Raw genomic sequence first — 7,083 nt, 5'->3', positions numbered from 1 at the left:
GAAAACCAGGAAGACCTCCAAAAGCGCTTAAGAAAACATGCATTATATAATTGAGAAGGCAGCGAAAAACAATAAGAAGTGAGCGAGTGACATATACTACCATATTCATGAGTGTTGCCAGCTCGGAAAGAAAGCACGGTGTAAACCTAAACTTTAAATTAAGTTCATAGACAGGCTACGCTGGCGTTTCACATACACACAGGTAATGCGGGATACAAGTTTAATGAGAGGACGCAGGATATAAACGAGAGTTTTGATCACTTTGTAACTAAGTTAAAATTGGGGTGTGCTTATGCAAATTCCGAGAGACTGTGTTTGTGGGGGATTGACAGTTAAGGCGGGTGGGGGAGTCACGTCATCATCTCCCCTCCCACCTCATTTTGCTCTGAGCTGAGCTCCGCGGCTAACGCTGTCTTCCGAAGCAACTTCCTCAGACTGCCACCAAATACTCACAGAAAAATCCACAAGTTAATACACACGCTGTCTCTATAGAGTTTCTACACACTGAATCCTCCAGGCACTACTTACAAAAGGTCACATTGACAATCGTGTTACGTTATTTTAAAATCTTTCCTTTTCTTAGCACAAGCACAGCCGAAAGCTTCGATGCATGTGCTCCATAACGCGTTAAAAATAATGCATTTAATCACACTTTGCATTACAAGCAAAGGGGAACTTTTGTCAATGCATGATTTCCTGGTACACGGATTACATTGATCAGCGCATCCCGATTCATTTTACCCTCGCACCACCTTAGTTTGAGAAGAAGTATGAAAAAATATGAGGTTAACACAGAAAACAGATCACCAATTCAAGCTTTATGAATAATCGATTCGCCATCAATAATTGTTTTGGTAAAGCCATCCTCCTTCCATTTTATAATTTTTCCGCCACTAGCCATGATTAAATGAACGGTAAAAAGTAAGAGCAAAGCGAGGGTGACTTATTTAGGCAGGCATATATATGACAGCAACACTCATGACAATGTCAATCATGTTACGTTATTATTAAAATATTTCCTTTTCTTTTTCATTACTTCTTTAACACACTACTTCTCCGCTGCGAGAGGCGGTGATTTTGCTATATATATATAATATATGAATGACCTCCAAAGAGCGCTGAGACTTTTGATATCATGAACGTGTCTGCAAACTGGGGTCTCCTGCCCAGCAAAAGTCGAGCAGCCAGCGCGCATGCATAGCTGTGCCGGCCTTTGAGACGCTGACTGCGCTTCTGCCTTAAGTCAAAGTGAGCACTTTTAATTTTTTTCATCCTCCCCCTGCGCTATAGCCCAGACAAGTGCAAACACGGACCCCTTTTCTACACCACGGAAAAATAATATTAAGGCGATTCACAATCGAGGCAGGCGAGGCACAAATTTGAACGTTCACATAGAAAATGTAATTTCAATGTACCTGTACTTCTTAAAACGTTAATGTTTTACTGTTTAATAACTTATAGACTATAATTTATTATTTTTCCCTTGCACTCAGTGACCAAACCTATACAAACACATATAGACACATACAAACATACACACAAGTATATGTATGTGTATATATATATATACACACACACACACATACATACACATATATATAATTTGTGTGTGTGTATGTATGTATGTGTGTGAATATATGATGTAGATAGGTATGTATGTATATATATATATATATATGTGTATATGTAGATATGTATATAGATATGTAGATATGTATATATATATATCTATATATATATATATCTATATATATATATGTCTATATATATATGTATGTATGTATGTATGTATGTATGTGTATATATATATATATATGTGTGTGTGTGTGTGTGTGTGTATATATATGACAACAGCAATCCAAGCTGTGAGAAAACAGTAAAAAGGAGGCGTGTCAGACGTCGTGGTACATTTTCTGATGCAGCTGCGAAAACAACTTTGTGACGCTGCCAAATACACAAAACAATTACTTTGACAATCATGTTACATTATTTTTAAAATGTTTCCTTTTCTTTTTCATAACTTCTTTAACACATGACATCGCTGTGAAGCGCGGGTATTTTGCTATATATATATATATATATCACAGCGACACTCATAACAGTGACAAAACAATTACATTGACAATCATGTTACATTATTTTCAAAATGTTTCCTTTTCTTTCTCTTTTCTTCTTTAATACACTACTTCTCCGCTGCCAAGCGCGGGTATATATATATATAGATAGATAGAGATATATATATATAGATAGATATGAGAACAACATATATATATATAGATACATAGATATATATATATATATATATATATATATAGATAGATATGAGAACAACACTCATATCAATGACAAAACAATTACATTAACAATCATGTTACGTTATTTTTAAAATTTTTCCTTTTCTTTTTCGTACCTTCTTTAACACACTGCTTCTCCGCTGCGAAGCGCGGGTATTCTGCTAGTATATATATATATTATTTTCCAAAAAGCTGAATTTTCTAAAAACACACAAATCAATGATTCTGACCTAAATTAACATAAAACGTCTGTGGATGTATGCAGTGTGTTGACACGCGTGTTAGCTGTCTCCAACTCCGCGACTAACATCTATTTTCTGAAAGGCACTAAAACAATGGTTTCACACATAGATCAACATAAAACATCTGTTGCATGTTTGCTTCCCGGGTCCTCCCTATGTGGAGAGCGGTTTGAGTAGTGAGGAAAGCGCTGTATAAATGTAAAATAATTAATTAAAAGAATTAAGTCACCGTGAGAAGCAATCTGGATTGTACTGAGCCCTTCGCGTGCCTCATGTGGACAAAGTCGACATCTGCCTTTAACACTCCCCTTTCTCACCATCTTCCACTTAACGACATTAACTCTTCTCCGTACAGGTAAAGTGAAGTTACATTTTCGTCTATATTTTATGTATTTATTCTTTTGTGTAAGATTGTATGCATTTTCATTGTTCTAGTATACGATTTTATGCATGAAGTGTGGTTATAAAGGTTTAAATAAGCAGTCATGGGGTTCGGGAGCGGATGAATCAATTTTACATGATTTGGTATGGGGAAAATGGTTTCAGTTTTTAAACAAATCGGTTTCTAAACAGCCTTTAAGAACGAATTTATAATCGAAATCCGAGGTTCCACTGCATTTCCTTATTTATTTCTTTGTGTGTTTAATTATGTACCCATTTACTTATTTCAATGCCGCCGACAAGATACGAAACACACCTTGAAATGTAATTATTCTTAGATTTAGTTGTCTGCGTATTTATTTAATTTTGACCAAAATATGCCTCCATATTAGATATATTTATGTTCTGAAATATATATTGTATGTAGCAAAAACAAAGTTGAAAAATTTAATGACAGTTTAAGTTGCTTTAGCCAATATATTAAACTGTTGTACCGAGATTGTTAAACAACTGCTCTCTCAAAGCTAAGATTGAAGTTCTTTCATGAGGTCTCATCATGCTGGTGAAGTGAATTACCTTCAGGTGAAGAAATACATCAAATTGCAAGATGGGTTCACATTTGAGGAGTTTCTAAACGAAGGTAAATTTGAATTTAATTATGTGTTGGATAATGTTTCAGCTGATTCAAAAAGTTAATTTTATTGACATTTCATAACCAAATGTATCTTGTTTTAGTAAAAAAAAAATTTGGGCTTACAGCAAATGATGCACTTCAAGTCTTTGATGAGACAAATACTAATGTGGAGGAAGATATTTTTCAAGAGTTGGTTCAGAGCAACCCACAGATATGCTTCACAGTAAAATGTCCTCCACAAGGACTTTTGCTGATCTGGATGTTTCTGGTGGTATTAATTTTTTTTTCTGAAATGACTAAACAACTTAATAAAATATTTGATAATTAATCAATATTGATCTCTCCTTTTTTAAAAAAATTTCACCCACAGCTACCTCAACACCAAGTACATGCACTGATACACTTTCAAACTCCAGTGATGTAGAAGGGTTGGAGAGAACTAAACTGAACCTGTCTGCAAGCTCAAACTTTAATAATGGCAGAGAAATCACAAGTGCTGAAAAGGCAAAACAGGTAAATGTGGAAATATCTGCATTCATGGATAACTTTTGTGTGTGATGTCATCATACCATTCCTTCATGGTTTTTTTTGTCTTTAATAACTAGATTGTTCAAAATGCCCTGAAAGAGAAACCTGGTGGTTTGGATGTTCTCGAAGAATATGAGCTAACTAAAACACTGAAACACAGCACGAGACGACAGCTTGTTAATGTTCTTGTTAGCCATATGACAGAGGTTCATGGGTAAGCCATCAGAGAATTAATAAATCGACACAATATCAGGCTTGCTTTGTGTCTATTCATACATATATGGAGGTTTAAGTATTGGATAAATGACTAAGTTCTACTTAATCTTATACAATTTTCAGGAGGATTCCCACACTTAAACAGAGAGAGACGTATGCCTTGGGCCTTGTTTCTCTTTTCCCTGTTCTAAGAGACCCATATTAATCGAAGGGCTATGTAAGCACACCTTAATTAACTTTCATGTACTTTTTATGTAGTTGAATACTGCAATTATTTAAAAGAAATACCTGGATTTTATTTAACACTTTTTCATTTGGTGTGATTTTCAATGTCAGTGTTTATGTAATTCTAATTTACTATTGAGATTTAATAAATGTACTTTATTGCTTCCTTGTTTGTTCTTTCATTTTAGGAACATTTTATGATCCCGAGAGGGAACAGGATTTATTTCTTGGCGGCTTAAAACTCTGTCAAGGAAGAATCCAAAACGTGTTTACTTTATGTCTCATGAGAATGGTGGACCAAGTCGTCGAAGAAAAATAGAGGACACTGAACAATTTGATGGAGATGCATGCAGAGAAGCCATTTCACTCCTTCTCCACACCGCTGATGAGACTGAAGTTAGGCAAAAGATGAAGCAAACCTTTAAGCATCGGCAAGAGCTCGTTCATAACCCGGAAAGGTCAACTGACATCTTAAAAATCTTTCCAAGATTTTTAGAAGTAAAAGGGTTGGTAAGTATAAAAATCCTTTCCTGTTTTATTTCTTGGTTTAAGGAATTAGGTGTGATTCAGGCATGATGGCATTGTTTTGTTGTATGCAATATCATTAGGTAAATCAAGACTTTATTTTGCTGTTTAATGCTGAAACATCTGCAAAATTGCTTGAGCAGTGGGAGATGGCATTCAAGCCAAAAGTCATTGAAGAAGCAAAGTCTCTCACTTTGACAGCAAAACTTCAAAGTCACATCAGTGCAGCAGAGAAACAACAGTCTGAACACGGTAAGTGGTATTTTGAGGTTTTAAATGGCAGGCAAGGCTATCTATTCTACATACTAATTTATATTTCTGAACATTGACTACTTCTCATTTTCCATCAGAATGGGACAGTGACATTTCCTCTTTCTTGTTGCTGTTGCATTTGCTACCACCTTCTGCAGGGAGAAAGAAAGTTAAAATCAGTCCCACTGATGCTGTTGACAGGCTTGTACATTTTCATAAGGTGAATTACAATGTGGGATCAATGTCTTTGCAATGTGTTGTACAGTCATAGATGCCTTTATTTGGTTGATACTGAAGGAAGTTATTCTCGTGCTTTTTCACCCATGGCAAATATAGTGTTAATTTTTTTTTTTGACTTATTGATGGCATGCAAACTTGATATCAATTTTAACCATGTCACAGTGGCCTGCACTTGTCTGTCTTTTCTAGTAGATTTTCTTCCTTTTGGACATGACATGAATTACAAACAGCTATGTATCTTGTAGTTGCAGATAACCTCCAGACTTACTTTCTGTTAAATTTTAGCTGTAGCACTTTTCAGATTTTCACCCTGATAAATTGTTAGTCATGGTTTGAACTGTTTAATGTATTAAAGAATTCAGTTCTCTTTTTTTTAAAGTGCTGTGCATTCATCAGCTGTAAAATATAACTTGTCATTCTTTTATAGTCCTGTACCAGCATTGAAGAACATCTCATGGGAAGAGAAAGCCACCAACCATACCTACTTGCAGTAGGAAGAGGATTGACTATTTTTATGTCATTGTTGACAAGCAGCTCATCCCCTGTGCAGGAGCCACCTCCCTGAGTGCCATATATGAACTTTTCAAAGTTCATTACGTCTTTAACCTAACCTATGAGGAATCCCTGGCAAATGTCTACACCTTTCTACAGACAACAGTCTACAACATTGACATAGGTCTAACAAACGAGTCGCCAAGAGTAAGAGAACTACGTGTGAAATTGTTAAACAATGTTTAAATGTTTTTGCTGTGAGAGTTTGTATGCAAATAGCCAGCAGCTGATATCTCACTTGCGAGTTACACACAGTTTCTATCCTTCATTGAAGTTCAGGTTGATTTGTATGCAAGGCGATTGTAGGCGCCGGTTTTGTACTTTTTCAGGGTTTAGGGAACATTTAAACAGTGTTCATTTTGAGGATAATGGTTTGCATTATGTAGAACCACAGTCATCCCAAGATGTTGATAATAATCAGTTAGGTTCTATACAGACAGGCGTTGGTGATTCCCGAGGTGCCTCTTATTTTGAGAACAATGGTGACCGTGATACCCCAGGTTTTCCCACAGATTGTCTGGACAACAATGATGACTGCCTTTCTGAAAGAGATACAAAGGCTATGTGTGCTTCAATTTTGGCCAAATTACAATGCAGCGGTGTGGCAAACAGTTTAATTTCAGCACTTGTCTCAGATCTTGAAGAGCTTACTTCTGAAGTTCACACACAAACTCAACACAAACTATTGTCATCTATTCCTCTTGATAATCCAGTCAGGTTAGCAGTCAAGAGTAGTTTTACACATTTTGAAAACCCATTTGTTTGCTTTAACACAGAAAGCAAAAGAACCAATTATTTCATTGATAAATGGAGTGTAGTTGAGTCAGCTGAAATTGGACTTGGCATGAGGTATGATGTGAGACGCAATAAAAAAACAGGCTGTTATGATCAGGTCCCAGTAAAAGATACCTTTGTTTATGTACCAATATTAGAAACTTTAAAATTTATGTGTCAAAATTCAGATGTATGTAGATTGATTAGGGAATCTTTAGAA

General features: G+C 35.7%; 1 pseudogene; it reads left to right on the top strand.

Annotated features, from left to right (window-relative positions):
- Nucleotides 1–3,878: 3,878 nt before the first annotated feature.
- Nucleotides 3,879–6,419, top strand: LOC120521492 (annotated as a pseudogene).
- The last annotated feature ends 664 nt before the right edge of the window (nt 6,420–7,083 follow it).

The sequence above is a fragment of the Polypterus senegalus genome, unplaced genomic scaffold, assembly GCF_016835505.1.
Source record: "Polypterus senegalus isolate Bchr_013 unplaced genomic scaffold, ASM1683550v1 scaffold_2286, whole genome shotgun sequence".
NCBI lineage: Eukaryota > Metazoa > Chordata > Cladistia > Polypteriformes > Polypteridae > Polypterus > Polypterus senegalus.
This window is presented reverse-complemented; position numbering and strand designations above follow the sequence as displayed.